The following is a 15903-nucleotide window of genomic DNA, read 5'->3' on the forward strand; positions in this document are numbered from 1 at the left end:
AAAAAGAGAAAGACCTCAAAACAAAGGAGAAAATCTAAGAAACATCTGACACTGAAAGAGCATGGCTGATAAGAAGATTGTTAAAGAACTTTAAAAACTTGCATGAATTATTGGATTTCTGGCACATGAACTAATGGACAATGGACTTATAGACATGTATAAATTCTCAATTTATGATTATTTGATCATGTTATTTATTACATACTTCTAGCATGTGTTATGTAATTTATGTAATTATGTGTAATACCTCCCATATTGATGGATTTATGTTTCAAGGCCATGACTACCCTATGTTCTAAATCAAAAGAAAGGGGGAGATGTTAGGATTACAAGGTGATAACTTAGGTTGTCTAAACAATTCTCTAGCTCAGAATTCACACCTTTGGTTCAGGCCTTTGAAGGGAATTTGCACCTTTGGACTTCTAGGGGGGAGTTTACATGTTTAAAGGGGTTTACACCTTTAAGAGGAGCAAGTTCATTGGTTGAAGTATTTTCCCACAAGCCCCTGAGTTCTCACAAGCCCATTCTCTGGGAGGATAAAAGAAGACAATATTGGGCCTGGTCAAGCAGTCTGGATTGGGGAAGGATAAGAGCTGGAGGAGATTCAGAGCCAGGATTCAGAAAGAAGAAGAAGAGGCTGGCTGGAGGCTCCAGAAGCCTCCCAAGAAATTTGCTCACAGAGGAAAAGATTTTGCAGAAAAGAGATCTTCTCCCAGAGAAGGATTATAACTTAGAGACGACAGGACCTTTACATATACATATATATATATATATATATGTAACATACATATATATATTATATTTCTATAATAGGGGTATATATATATAGTGTATATTTCTATAATAGGGGTCAGCAATTTAATAAAACTGGTGCATCCACATACATCAGATCTTCCAACCATTGTTATGTGCACATTAACAAAATATAAGCTTCATGAAAGTAGGGGATGTTCATTTTTGCCTTTATATTCCCCACATAGACAATTGTATTTTCTGTACTTGAAGCCCTTGTAATTTTGTAGAATCTAGCATCTTGGAAAATTTATGCTCCTTAAACTTAACCTTCAAAACCTAGAGTAATTTCCACATCAAGAGGAAATATCCTAATAGGACTTTAAAGAAGGAGTCTGGTCACTCCAACATTCCAGAAATTCTGTGATATCTGTGTATGTATATACAGACATACATATACTCTGATGACAAACTCTTTAGTTGAATGAGAGCTCAAAGTTCAAAGTCTGTACCTTTATCCATGCTCTAATGAAGAGGATTTAGTTTTAATGCACTCTTGTGACATGGCATTTAAAACCCATATTTTTCCTGTATCAGTGGGTAGGAAGTCAGGCTAAGAAGAGCATTTTTCAGGCAATGTTCTTGCTGCCTTCCATCTCTTCCAAAACAACTTACTGAGGCCTTTATATTTTGTCTCTTCCATTAGAATGTTCTTTGACCTTAGGATCCATCTTGTTTTCTTGTTTCTTTATCTCTAATATTTATCACAATGCCTGGAAAATAATAGGTGCTTAATGATGCTTTCTCTCTCTCTCTCTCTCTCTCTCTCTCTCTCTCTCTCTCTCTCTCTCTCTCTCTCTCTCTCATTTCTCTTCAATCTACCAATGTATTTATCATTTATCTATCTATCTAATCTTTGTGTTTATCCATTTATCATTTATCTCATCTGATTTATCTATCAATCTATTCTATCTATCTGTCTGTCTGTCTGTCTGTCTGTATTTCTCTATCATCTATTTACAAAGACCATTAGTACATTGGGTGGAACACTTATGGATAAGAGCTGAATAGGGTATGCTTGAAGGTTTTGACTTGTTCTCATAGAAGATAAAGTGATTACAATTGGGGCCTCTCATGCTTTGTGTCCATTTTAGTTGAATACAGAGATAGTATACCAAGTTCTTTGCCAATGATTTTTCTAGATTGTTATCAGGGTTGTAAGACCATCCTTCTGTGATTTCTTTGCTATCTTACTTGTAGGAAGCTTCTATTCTCCAGTCTATATTAAAGTTATAATCTATATTAGAAAGCTTCAGATCGGCAGGATTATGCAGTGGAAAGACCTGTCTTTGGAGTATGAAGACCTACATTCAAACCCTATAATTCAAAATTTAAATAGGGCAGCAGCTAGATGGTTCAGTGACTGGAGCATTGGGCTTGGAATCAGGAAAACCTGAATTCAAATATCTTTCCAATACTGATCAGCTACATGATTTCAGGTAAGTGACTTAGGCCTAATTTGTCTCATTTCTTCATTTATAAAATGAACAAAAGAAGGAAATGGCAAACTACTCCAGTATCTTTGCCAAGAAAATCCCAAATATGATCACAGAGAGTCATACATGACTAAAAATGACTGATGAACAACAAAAAAGCAAACCCTGCCTCTGCTGCCATCTGACTTTGGACTTTTTAGCTCTCTGTATTTTAGTTTTCTCATGCGCAAGATGAGAGTAGATGTGAACCATTGTTCCTTTTAAAATTAAATTGTGTCCCCTTTTTGATTTGAGAGATCAGAATCTTCCAGACTCCAAGGAGTCTAGAGAGAGGACCCATCCTCCCAGGATGAGAGAAGCAACACTATTCAAGGGCAAATCAACTCCCATACATCTTTTTGAAATTCTAAATTCTCATTCAATTGAGAAATGCTGGTCTGATCAGCTCAGGCTGTCCCAGACCCCCACCAAGAGCTACCCATATAATAGTTTTCCTTAAACTCACTCTTTGCAGAAGGCGAAAGTCACTTATTCTGGCCCTGCCCGCTGAGAAGGCATTCTCTTCTAAGTGTCAGCCTCCATTTTCCTAATAGGACTTTGCCACTATAGAAGTAAGTCTCGTAGCAAAACAGGTTTCCTGTACAACAATAAATTTTCATTTTTGTCAATTAATAATTCATGGTTTCATGAATTCTTTCATGAAAACCTGTGCCAACCAAAAGTGGATTTTAACCACTCCCTGACTGCCACTAACTTCATCATTTTGGTTCCCTGACCAGGAAATCTCTGAAAAACTTTTTTTGTCTATTCTTACAGCTCAGACATTCAAACACCCGGGAAGGTTTGAGTTGAGTTGAGGCTCGAGCAGTATTCTTCAGGAATGATTGATATGAGAATGTCTGTTCTCTCTCAGCTCTCCATCTCTAGAGATGTCTAGGGACATCTAGAGATGGACAAGGCACTATAGAAATGAAGAAAGCTAAGGTTTTTCCTGGCAAAAATGGAACAAAAGCACCTCTGCTTCTAAAAATCCTTCCTTAAGCAGAGAGCAATTAGGCTTGCAAAACCTCAAAACTGGAAAGCTTAAGATGCTGATTAGATTTGCTGGAAGAGAATCAGACTCCCTCCATCCAGCCCCTCTAGAGACAAAGGAGTCTTCCTTTGCATCTCAATGCATTCCTAAATCCCTTTTTCTCTCACCTGAATTAAATCCTGGAACTTTCAGATTTTTGCAGGATTCTGATTTTAAGCTCTGCCCTTGGGCAGAAGTAGCTGAGACCCTCAGAGTGGAAGTGCCTCTTTCAAAGCTGAACCCCTCCCAGACTGAGGAGAAACCTGGCCATTACTCTGGGGACCCCACCTAACTTGTCTATCTCTTAAAGGAGCCACAGCTGCCAGCTCTTTCAGAAAGCATGCTTATCCTGTACATTTTAAAACCAGACTTGGTTTCCCTGGGATGGCCATCCTGCCTCAGAGCAGTGGCTGCTGAGGCCCTTTTAATTGAAGAAGCCTCAAAACGAACTTTGGGAAAGCCATTGGAGGTTTTAACTCCCCACTGGGTCCAGAGCACTTTCGAAACCTAAGGACATCAGTGGCTTCCTACCTGACCTGACTCTCTGGGTGCGTCATACTTTTGACCTGCCACCCTGGTCCCTGAAAATGGGGAGAGCCATGCAGGATATTCTGTGGTGACTTTCACTAGCACCCTAGAGAGGCTAAACTATTGCCTCCTAGGACTTCTGCCTTTTCCAGAGCTTTGGAACTGGGGAAGGGAATGAAAATTGGAACACTTTTACTGACTCCAAATATGCTTTTCATATTTTGCATGCTCACTGGGCTGTCTGGAAAGAAAGGGGATTCCAAACTGCTTTCAGTTTTTGCTAACACTCCTGAAAGCCTCAGGCACTTTCTAAACCTGCCTAAACTCCTGGCAGAGAGATAAGCAGCCTAGCTTTTTCAAAATACTCCTGTGAGCACTCTGGAGGAAGTAGGATGAAGTTGTCTGCATCCTTCTCTCTCACTCTCCTACCTAACTTTTTCTTACACCAAAGATTGGAACTTTTTTGCTCCTAGCATTTTCTCCCATTGATTGCCATTCTATGACCCTGCCAGTAATTACCTCCTCAATTATTTTCAGCTAGAGAGCTAGGAAGGGTTATCAGTGGGGTGGACTATCAGCATTCTTAAGGCAGCCACAGGCCTCATTTCCAAACATCACCATCTCAACCCTGGATGACACCCCACTATTCATCTACTCCTGAGATTTGTTTCTTTTAGGCTTCCAACTGTGAATTTTCAACTGCCCGCCAGCTTGCAGACTGGGACAGACTGGGACAACACACAATTAGATGCCCTGCTGCTGTCTTCAGATCTCACACCTCCCCTCCTGGCTTGAACCCCCCCAGTATCTCTACGACTTTTGTCAGCTTGAAGTAGCTACATGAAGTTTGCGATCTTGGTCCTTTTCCCCAAATGAATTTGGGTGATAGCTGTTTGTGGTGGGGGAGAGTGAAGGGGAAGGGAAACTGTTCTCTTTAAAATTAAATTGTGTCCCCTTTTTGATCTGAGAGATCAGGATCTTCCAGACTTCCAGGATGAGAGAGGCAACACTATTCAAGGGCAAATCAACTCCCATTGATCTTTTTGAAATTCTAAATTCTCATTCAATTGAGAAATCCTGATCTGATCAGCTCAGGCTGTCCCAGACCCCCACCAAGAGCTACCCATATAATAGGTTTCCTTAAACTCATTCCTTGAAGAAAGCCAATCTGGCCCTGCCCACTGAGAAGGCATTCTCTTCTCAGTGTCAGCCTCCATTTCCCTAATAGGACTTTGCCACTATAGAAGTCATTCACTTAGAAAAACTGGCTTCCTATCCAACAATAAACTTTCATTTTTGCCAATTAATAATTCAGGGTTTTATGAATTCTTTCATGAAAAACCTGTACCAACCAAAAGGGGATTTTAACAACTCTCTGACTGCCACTAACCTCATCAGATGCATATTACTGCTTAGGCGTCATATATCTCTATAGGATGTTATGACTTACTCGGAAAGTCAGGAAACATAGGATGGTAGAAAATCTGTTGAATCTTTAGCTAAATGCTTTTGCCACTTACTACGTGGGTGATCTTGGGCAAATTATTTAATATTTCTGAGTCTCAGTTCCCCTTGCCTATAAAATGAAAGAGAATGGACGAGGTGGACTTTTGAGTTCTCTCCCAACTCTAAAATTTTTTTGCTCAATTGTGTCCAACTCAGGGTATTTTAAATTATTCCTATTTGTTCCTCAGTTACTTGCCATAACCTTTGGAATACTATGTCCAAGTTCATTTGGTCTATATAAATGTATTTAGATTTAGGAAGAATGGTGTCTCTTTTCTCATTGTATCTTACAAAAAAAGAAAAATCTTCAGTGTTTAGGAAATAAGCCCAGTTAGCATTACCTTTTATTAAGTCTGGTCCAGAGTTTGGATGAGAATTTAGCTCTTCTGACTCTTGATAATAAAAAATGCCTTGTATTTGTTGTTGTTGTTTAGTAGTTTCATATGTATTGGACTCTTTGTGGCACCATTTGAGGTTTCTTGGCAAAGATACTGGAGTGGTTGGCCTTTTCCTTCTCTAGCTCCTTTTACAGATGAGGAAACTGAGGCAAACCAGGTTAAATGACTTGCCCAGGGTCATATAGCTAATAAGTGTCTGAGGCCAGATTTGAACTTAGAAAAATGAGTCTTTCTGACTTCAGGCTTAACCCTTTATTTGATGTACCATCTTGCTGCTTTTCTTGTGTTTATTACAGAGTGCATCAAATCTGCAAAGTGTTTTATACTGTTAACTGTTTAGTATGATGTATAAAAAGTTTGAGAGACACAGTTTCTGGGTAATTAATTAGTCACTGGCACTCTTGAATGCTAAAGACCTCTTATGAAGCCCACTCAACACTTATATGCCCTTGGAAGAATGGGTGTACCTGAGAGTGAAAATCAACTCTGACTGGTTAATGAGTAATGATACAATGAATATTATAATGAGAAGTAGACTTATTCTAAGTCTGGGGGCTATGACTCTGATCAGTCAGTCTTGGAGAAGGAGACTTATCTTTTCCAAGACTCCCTCCAGAGCAATCTAGACGAAATGGGGAATCCACTTCCACTAAATCCAGTCTGCTTAAAAAACAATAGATTGTAATCCACCAATTCAACTATCTTTATCTTCTGATCAGATTTGAGTTTTCCCAGTGGGGTTTATCTGCCTAAGATTTTTTTTTTTTTTTTTTTTTTTTCTTTTTATCAACCCTGTCCTTCAAAATTTGAATAGTCTGCAGGGAATGGAGAACTAGAAGAGAAGAAATCCTGAGTCCTAATGCAATAAATGGTTATTAATATGAGAGAAATAATAAATTCCCCCATTTGATTATAAATTCTTTGGGAACAGGGATTACTTTTTAACTATTTTTGTATCGCTAGAGCTTGGCAGAGCATCTGGCAATTGACTGATTTGTCTTAGTAACTTAGGTAATATGTATATCGTTAATCCCTATTTTAGAGTGGGGAAAACAGACACTAAAAACCCAATTCTTCCAGACTTTATCACTGTTTTCTTTCCTCTATTATTTTGTTGTTATTTTAAATCTCACAATCTTGAATAATAAATAATAAATAAACCCAGAATCCTAGAGTTGTATTTTTCTATTAAGGCTATCAGTGTTTATGTTTTATGTACTCCTAGACTGTGAGTTCCATTCCAGTAGAAATCATGTCCAGTTTCTACCACAATGCTCTCTATAATACAGAGTAGGTATAAATATTTGTTGTGAGACTGAATGAAGAGGTTGTCTATTTGAAGCACTAAATTGATAAAGGAATTCCTTGTATAAATATTCCTGAGGAGTTGTTCCACAGCTAACAAGCCTCTGTTTAGAATCAGTGCCCATGCTTAGAGGGGCATCTTTTCATCATATGAGATAAAGTAGTATGAATACTCTTAAAGGGTACAAGAAGACCCACTGCTTTTCTCATTTCAAACACAACAATTTCAGATAGGCATTCTTTTCTGATCCTATTTGGGTCTTCACTTCATTTCCTTAAAGGTCCTTAAAGATCCAGGACAATTCTGACAAAAATACCCCCTTCTCAAATTGTCAACACAATAAAAGTTCATTGAGTGACTGACCAACCATTTTTTATGTCTCTTTAGAGACTTTATGACATGGTAGGATGAGCTCTGAAGTCTAAGTGATTTTGCTTATAATTCTTATAAATAATAATTTGCTTATAATTGCCAGTGTGACTTTGGATAAATTACATAGGCTATCAGGGTCTTAGTTGTCTGATTTGCAAATTGGGGGTAGGAAGGGAGGAAAGGAGGGATTGGTGATCTCTAAGATGCTTCTAATATCAAAAATTCCATGAACAGCAAATATCCCTCCCTTTCCTATGAAGGAAAAAAACAAAACAAAACACCTCAACAAAGCTTGCTTGAAAAAAAAAATTAAACATCATCCCTATTCCCTTGAAATATTTAACATATCTAATCTGATATGTTCTCTTGGTTAGAAAACTGCTGTGGAATAAAATATTGTAAAATTACTTTCTTTTAAAAATATCTTTGATCACAGATAATTCCTACCACCCAGGCTTAATCATTCTCAAGCAATAAATAGTGCATATTTTAATATTAAGGTTTACTATTGTCCCCAGGGAACCAAATTATTCATGTTCGCCTAGAAGGTTTATTTTCTTTTTGTTCACATTGATCACATTTCTCCATTTCCTAAGGACATAAAATAGCACAAACTCAGTAGCCGGTGCCTTGGCTGATTAGAAATTTCACCAACACATTCTCTATATCCATGAATGTCTAGCAAATATATTTTATGTGAGAACTAGATTTCATTCTGATGCGCATAGGCCCCTAGGGCCCAGTGCTATTGTTTACTCAATGAATTTTGTAAGTATTTAAATTTATAACCAGAGAATCACACTTGAGCTGTGGCTGGTGAAGTTATGAGGAAGCTGTTAGCTTTAACTTTCCTTTTTAGAGTACGTAGCCTCAAGGCAGGCCGTGCTTCAAGGGAATTGATAATTGTTTCTTTTCTTTCAAAATTTAACAGGGTGGAACAGCCAACATTCAGTCTTACACGATTTTTTTCCTGCTTTAATTTTCCTTTCTCTGCTTGTATTTGATCTCCCCTTGATGTGTGGGTTTATACTAGTCCACTTTAGGCCTTGATCTTACATGCTTTCAATAAAGTATTCTCTTGGGTTTTTTTCCCACAGCATATTACTATTTGTTTTGTGAGATTTTTTTCTCCTTATATTCACATTTTGAAAAGTGTAATTTTTTTTTTTTTTTTTTTTTTTTGCCAAGTCAGTATATTGGTAAAAATGTCACCCAAGATATGACACTTTTTCACCTTTCTTTGTCAAGTCAGAAATAGTTATGTCTCTTTCCTCACTACTCTAGCAGGGTGAGATGTCTCTGATTAGTTAATTTGGGAAAGGAGGTCTTGCTCTGTCCTACACACAGAGATGAACAAAGATCTCTATTGAGTAAAGCAATCAAGCACACCTGCTCACCCTAGCAGCTGAGGGTTCAGTGAATAGAACACTGAGGCTGGAGTGAGGGAGACCTTGGTTCAAATTTGGTCTCAGGTACTTACTAGCTGCAAGACTGTAGACAAGTCACTCAGTCTCAGTTTCCTCAACTATAGAGTGGGGATAATGGCAGAGCCTACCTTGCAGTGTTGTTGTGAGGATTAAATAAGCTAGTATTTGGAAAGTGCTTAGCACAGTGTCTGGTGCATAGTAGGTGTTCTATTTCCCTTCCCTTAAAGAGATGATTTTAACCAGGATGAGAATGCCTCTGTTTAATCAAAAGACCTTAAATCAGAACTGGAAAGTCCTTGAAAGGCAATAGATGACACTGAGTGACATTGATGGGGTACTAGGTGCAAAAGTTATGAACCCAAAATTCTTCCTGTACAAGCTACCAAATGTTAGGATTTGGGATTTGGATCCCAAAAACACATTGGAGTTTTGGGTCAGTGTTGTGAAGTGTGTTGGACAGTGACCACTAACGCAAAATAATTCAAATAGAATTTTCTCAGAGCCTGAGCAGAAAGTGGTTGATTCAATTTCTGTGGGAAAAGGGTGCCATTCCTATTAGCATAATCTAATGGAGTGAGGCAAAGGACAGGAAATAGAGAAAGGTTTTTATACCCTAAAGCAATTTTTTTTTTTTTTACCCCCTCTTGGGCCCCAGCTGTCCCTGAGTATCAGGACTCACAGTCTGTCCCAGGAATCCACTCTATTCTCAGGGTACAAGAATAGGGGACTAGATTACAAAGGGGTTTGTGTGAAATTAAACAAGGGTACAAGCAGGGGAGGGGGTTCCTGGAGCTATAGCCCCAAACTATGGCAGGGGTTTGTTCTCTGTCCATCCCACATAGAAGTATCTCAAAAGAATTTGTAGACTTAGACCATCTTTAAATAAAGAAGCAAAGATTTTATGATGCTACTAACTAGAGGGTTTTTATTCATTAACAAGGAGAAAGACACCATAGCATGGAAAGACACCATTAAGAGGGAAAATATCATAAAGCAGGCAAGGTTCCTGGAAAACTTGCTGCCATAATGTGGGCAGTTCCTAATTAATGAATTAGTAAATGGGCTAGCCCTAAGAGGTATTAGTGGGAGATTGCACCATTGGTTGATGGGCTGATCCTAAAAAGAGTTAATATCCTAAAAGGAATTAGCTCTAACAGGGGGAAAGCTGCTATAATAAAATATGTATGGGGGGGGGGTGATAAGGCAGGGCTAAATTTTTAATTAGTGATCATAATTCATTAATTAATGATCATAAGGCAGGCTAAATCCCTAAAGAAGTGGGGTATGGTAGGTTCTTTTATAGGAGAAAAATAGTCTTTCAGGTTGATATCATAAATCAGCCTTCTGATTGGATATAATAACTATAGTCATGATAACAAAAGATCTTACTTATAGACAAATAATCCTGTCAGTGTTCCTCCTTGCTCAATAATCATGGTAATTCAACTAGGGCTACTGCAACAAAGGCCCTCCTAAACTCAGCAAAAGCCTTTCCCTGTCAAGCACCTCCGGATGGCCCACTTAGACATTGCGGTTGCTAGCAGAGACATGGCCTTTTGCTAAGACCTTATTCACAACAACGTTACACAGGGACTGGATTGGATAAAGAAACTAGTTTGTAACCCAGGTGTTCTTCTGGCAATCCTGCTGCCCCCCTGAAAGGGAATTGCTTGGAAGAGAAAGGAGGAAGATTCTAGTTCCTTCACTGCTCCTCTTGACCAGAAGACAACCTTGTGAACTTTGGAGGGTGAGAGAATTTGGACTTTCTCTTATTGCTTTAAAACAACAATGACTAGGGACAGTATCTGCAGTAAAAGGTTGAGGAAAAACTAGAAAAACTGAGGAAAAGCAGATAAAAAATTCTATAAAGAAGCCAGTCGAAAAACTATACTATCTCTAAAAGGGATATTTTGAAGACCTCAGAAAAAGGACTTCCAGGAGGTGTGAGATACTCCCTTTAACTTGGATGCTCTAAGCTTAAACCCGCTTTTCCAGGGGAGAAGAGAAGGGAATAAACATTTATTAAGTGCCCATTATAAGCAAGGAACTGTACTATGCACTTAAAAAAATCAAACATTATCTCATTTGACCCTCAAAATAACCCCATAAAGTAGGTATTATTCCTATTTTATAGCTGAGGAAACTGAGGAGGACTTGCCCAAAGTCATAATTACTATTAAGTTTCTGAGGCTGGATTTGAATTCGGGTCTTCTTGATTTGAGAAAATCTATGAGAAATCATGTACTGGTGAGATAATGGATCACAAGATTTTTTTTTTAATGAAATAAATATATCAATTGCTCCTACTATACCATCTTATCATGAACCTTTTCTAAAAATAAATTAATTTATTAAATTTAGTCTGAAAACTTTCCCATCTGCAAGAAAAACCAGTGAGGCAAAGTTCTGAGCAATTTCCCATTAATTAAAGAGACCAGGTCCCTTCAATGAATGGGACCTCAGAGATTGGGACCTCATGATCTGAGATGCTCCCGTTCCATAGGCCCTTACTTTTATAAGGCTTAATAGCCAGATACTCAGAAGAGACAAAGTAAAACAAAGTGTTTTATTGTTTGATAGTCTTTGCTTTTAACCTTCCAGGAGGATGAAAAATGGTATCAGTATGGATGGTCACAGTATGGCAAGGCAAGGGTCATCCCCACTGACTAAATATCGTAAGATGGACTCCCCTACTCAAATTGGATAGGAAAGGATAATCTGAAGGTACAAAAATAAGTTGAGAGATTTTTTTACATCATATCAAGATATCCAACCCATGCTGGATTTTGTTATCAGCATTTTTAAGGTTAGGCAAATGAACTTTATAACTAGAAAGTACTAGTAAACAGTGAATTTATAGATTTTTAAAGTTTGAGTCCTACTATAAGAATCTATCTTATCTATCCCTATATGATGTATATGTATATATGTATACATATACATAAATATACAATATATTACTATAGGTTATTCATATATTGATATTAGTTGACTACAATCAAATTGCTAATAATTGTTAATAATCATTATCTCTTTGGAATCACACTGAACTGATTAATACTAATTGGAATAAAATAGCTGTCCAGTATTTCTCTTATTAATTTATATAAACAAATGAATGTTTTGAAAAACTCTGACATTATGTACAATAGTTTGAATTTACAGCACCCCACCTGCAAAGATGCAGAACTAGAGAAAGAATGAACTTTTTGGGGTTAAACTCACAGGATCATAGATTTAGGAAGGAACCATTTCCTTATTCTACAAATGAGTAATTTGAGGTTAAGTGACTTATCCAAGATCATAAAATAAAAATCCTAGCTGGGATTTGACTTTTTTCCTGATTTTGTATTCAGCCTTTTATCCACTATGCTGCTTATTTATTATGATTTTGCACATAATTATTAAGATTTGATCATCAAATCTGGCTTTAACATCCTTATATGGGGCTATTATCACTCTCAGACCAGGAAACCTCCACTTTAAGGTTGGTAGAATAGTAAACCTGAACAATCAGAAGATATTTGCTGGTCAAATTCATGAGAAGTATTGGGACTCCCAGAAGTATGCCTTCCAACTATAGTATTATTCTTATAAAATTAATTGTTGTCCTTATTGCTATTGTACATCTTTTAAAAAAATATTTATGAATGATGTTAGATGAATTTATGTACACAGTGGTTTAATTAGAAGAAGCTAAGGTGAAGGGAAATTATATTAAAGGACTGCAAAGTATGTATGTCTAAAAATTAATTTCAAAGCTGCTTACCCAATAAAAAGAATCTAACACATGTACACAATATGTTTTGATTTGTAGACACTGGGGAGAAAAGTGTTTAGGTTGACATTGCACTGACATATGAAGGTTAAATTCCATGCTAAGAGTAAATAAAAGGGTACTCTAAGATCTGACTATGGAACAACATCAACCATAATGATAATCACAATACTTCAACCTTTCAGTGAACTTTAGATTTTCTTAGCATAGGCAATGCCTACTTTCTTCCTTCTATAAAATCTTGAAAATAATCTATACATCTTCTGAATGAAATATTGGTAAGGATATGAAAAGGGAAGTAAGATGTTTGCAAATTTTAATCTAGCAAAGATCATATCTTTAAAGTCACACAGTTGATTGAAAGGTTCAGAGAATATAATATCCAAATACATTTATGGATGATAAACTACCATTTGATTTGGTAAGAAAAACACTGCCTAATGGTTCTCTTCCAACAAGCTGTCTTCAAAGTTCATGTCCAAATCATACAAGATTTTGTGAGAGATATTACAACAGAGATTACTTTCTTCAGCAGTCTCTGGTTGGATTTAAAAACCTGAATATATATGCTTGGCAAAGGTTTTTACTACACAGATTCCAAATTGAAATGAAATTCTTTATGTGAAGTGAAATCCTCCAAAGCTCCTATTTGCAGATGAAATGATTATAGAACTATGGTTCAAGAATAAAGAGGAACCTCAGATGCCATCTAGTTCAACCCCTCATTTTATACCTGGGGGTACTCAAACTCAGGGAAATGAAGGGATTATCCTAAGGTCCCACAGCTAGCAAGTATAAAAAGCAGGATTTGAACCCATATCTCCTGAATCTGAGTGAGAATTCTTTTGTAGATAGAAAAATCATAAATTGAGAGTTTGTTGATTATAAATTATTTATGAATGAGAAAGATATTTCCCTTTATTAGAGAGTTTCCCCTTACATCTCTCCATTGATTCTTATTAAAAAAAATTAAGGAAAACCAATTACTATAGCAACTTTTTGACAGCATATACCACATCCTGTCTCTATACCTATTTTTTCACCTCTCTCCTCAGAGAAGTGGGGTATGTTCTTTGAACTAATTTAGTCAAGCTCTGAAACATTGCAAAGCTGCTTATATAATAATAATAACTTATTTTTGTATAACACTTCTGAGGACAAAAAATTCATTAATAATTCATCTTCTAACTTCCTTTTCTCTCTCAATGACAATACCATTCTCCTTGTTATCCTGACTCAAAACCTTAGTGTCATCTCTGACTTCTTTTCTCCTCTTCCAAATCCAGTCACATGCCACGTCCTGTCAATACTCGGAAAATTTCTTTTATCCATTGTTTCATTTTACTGCCCCTACCTTAATTCAGGCCCCCATTATTTCATGCTTAAAATTTGCCACAACTTATTAAATACCTATTCTGTAAAAGGAGCACCAGGAGGAATTGAGGAATAAAAAGTCAAATAAGCAAACAAAAAGAGAACCAGGTTTTTATTCTTGCCTAAAATATTGTAATAATGTACTGACTGGTCTTCTTGGTTCCAGTCATTTCTGTATCCCAACCATGTGTTATTTTTCATACTGTAGCAGCATTAATTTGCCTGAAATGCAGTGTGCCTCTCTGACTACAAGACTTCCAGTGGATGGTTATTACCCACAGAATTGATTCCAAACTTCAAATTCCTGATTCAAGGTTCTTTATATCCTCGCTTCTATTTTTGATGTTTCTAGACTTTTTTTGGCAGCTAGGTGGCACAGCACATAGTGCCAGTCTTGGATTCAGGAGGGCCTGAGTTCAAACCTAGATTTAGACTTTACAAGGTGTATAATTCTGGGCAACTCACTTAATTTTGTTTGCCTCAATTGCCATCTCTCAAATGAGCTGGAAAAGGAAATGACAAACCACACCAGTATTTATGCCAAGAAAATCTCAAATAGAATAACAAAAATTTGGGCATGATTGAAAATCCAACCCTTTCATTTTATAGATGAGGAAACTGATATCTAGAGAAGTCAGGCAACTTGCATAGAGTAAGAAGTCTCTGAGACAAAGTCTTCCTAATTCTAAGTTCAGCACTCTATCCATGGTGCTACCTCACTGCAATATAACATTGGTTCCATAAATAAATAGGTCCACTACTATGGGCAAGAAAATTAACTTCTCTAATGTCAAGTTCCTCCTCTGTAAAAATACAGAGCCTGTTTCAAGGAAGTATTGTGAGAAAACTGCTTAATGAATCATGACATGTCATATTTCCTATAGTAAATTGTAAGTTCCACAAGAATGACAGAGCTTCTGTCTTATTCATCTTTGTATTCCCTTAGGACTTGGAATAACTTCTTTTACATTATTTATGCTCAATAAGTGTTTATTGAATTAACAAATAAATGTCACAGAATTTCAAAACCAGGAGAATTGCAAAGGCTATCTAATTCAAGGTCCTGCTATAGAATTGTTTCCTCTACAATATTCTTGAGGAATGAGATGTCAGTTATCCAATGCAACTGGGATTCTGAATGTATTCCAGACTGGTGGAAAAATATTGAATAAGGAGATACAGGTCCTGAATTTGAATCCTGGCACTGCAACTACCTACTTCCATGACCTTTGGCTAACCATTTTACTTCTCCCACCTTTACTTGAGCCACTCTGACAATTAAACCCCCTTAATAGTTGGTATTAGCATCTGAAAGACGTAGAAACTGGTGAAATATAAAGCCTCTGAGGATAAATACTTTTTCAATTATGTCTTTGGATTTCCAGTTTCTAGCACAGTATGTGGCAAAATGAGCATTTAATAAATGTTGATTTAATAAAAAACAAAAACAAAACCAAAAAAATCCTCACATTCACATAGTACCTTAAATATATTTAGGATCTTAAGATCATACTTTTGGGACCAGAAATGACCTCAGAGGTCATCTACCTCAAAATTCAACTCCCTCACCTTGTAGATTAGTAGGCTGAAGTCTAAGGAGATTCATTGATTTATACAAATTTATATGGGTAGTAAGTATCAAAGATGGAATTTGAACCAAAGTCCTTTGATATTAGAGTCATTATTCTAATAATCATAATAATCCTTTGAGTTAATGTCAATATTTTGATCCTCATTTAACAGATAAGGTTCTTAGAGGTGAACTGACTTGTCCAAAGTCACATAGCTGGCAAATGGCATCAGCAGGTGACATCAAGTTTTCTAACTCCTGGTCCAGGGCTATATCCTCTATATCCTGCTGCAAGAGAAGCAATTAAATTGTGCATTATAAGTTCATCTCAAAATAAATTCTAT

The sequence above is a fragment of the Sminthopsis crassicaudata genome, chromosome 4, assembly GCF_048593235.1.
Source record: "Sminthopsis crassicaudata isolate SCR6 chromosome 4, ASM4859323v1, whole genome shotgun sequence".
Classification (NCBI taxonomy): Eukaryota; Metazoa; Chordata; class Mammalia; order Dasyuromorphia; family Dasyuridae; genus Sminthopsis; species Sminthopsis crassicaudata.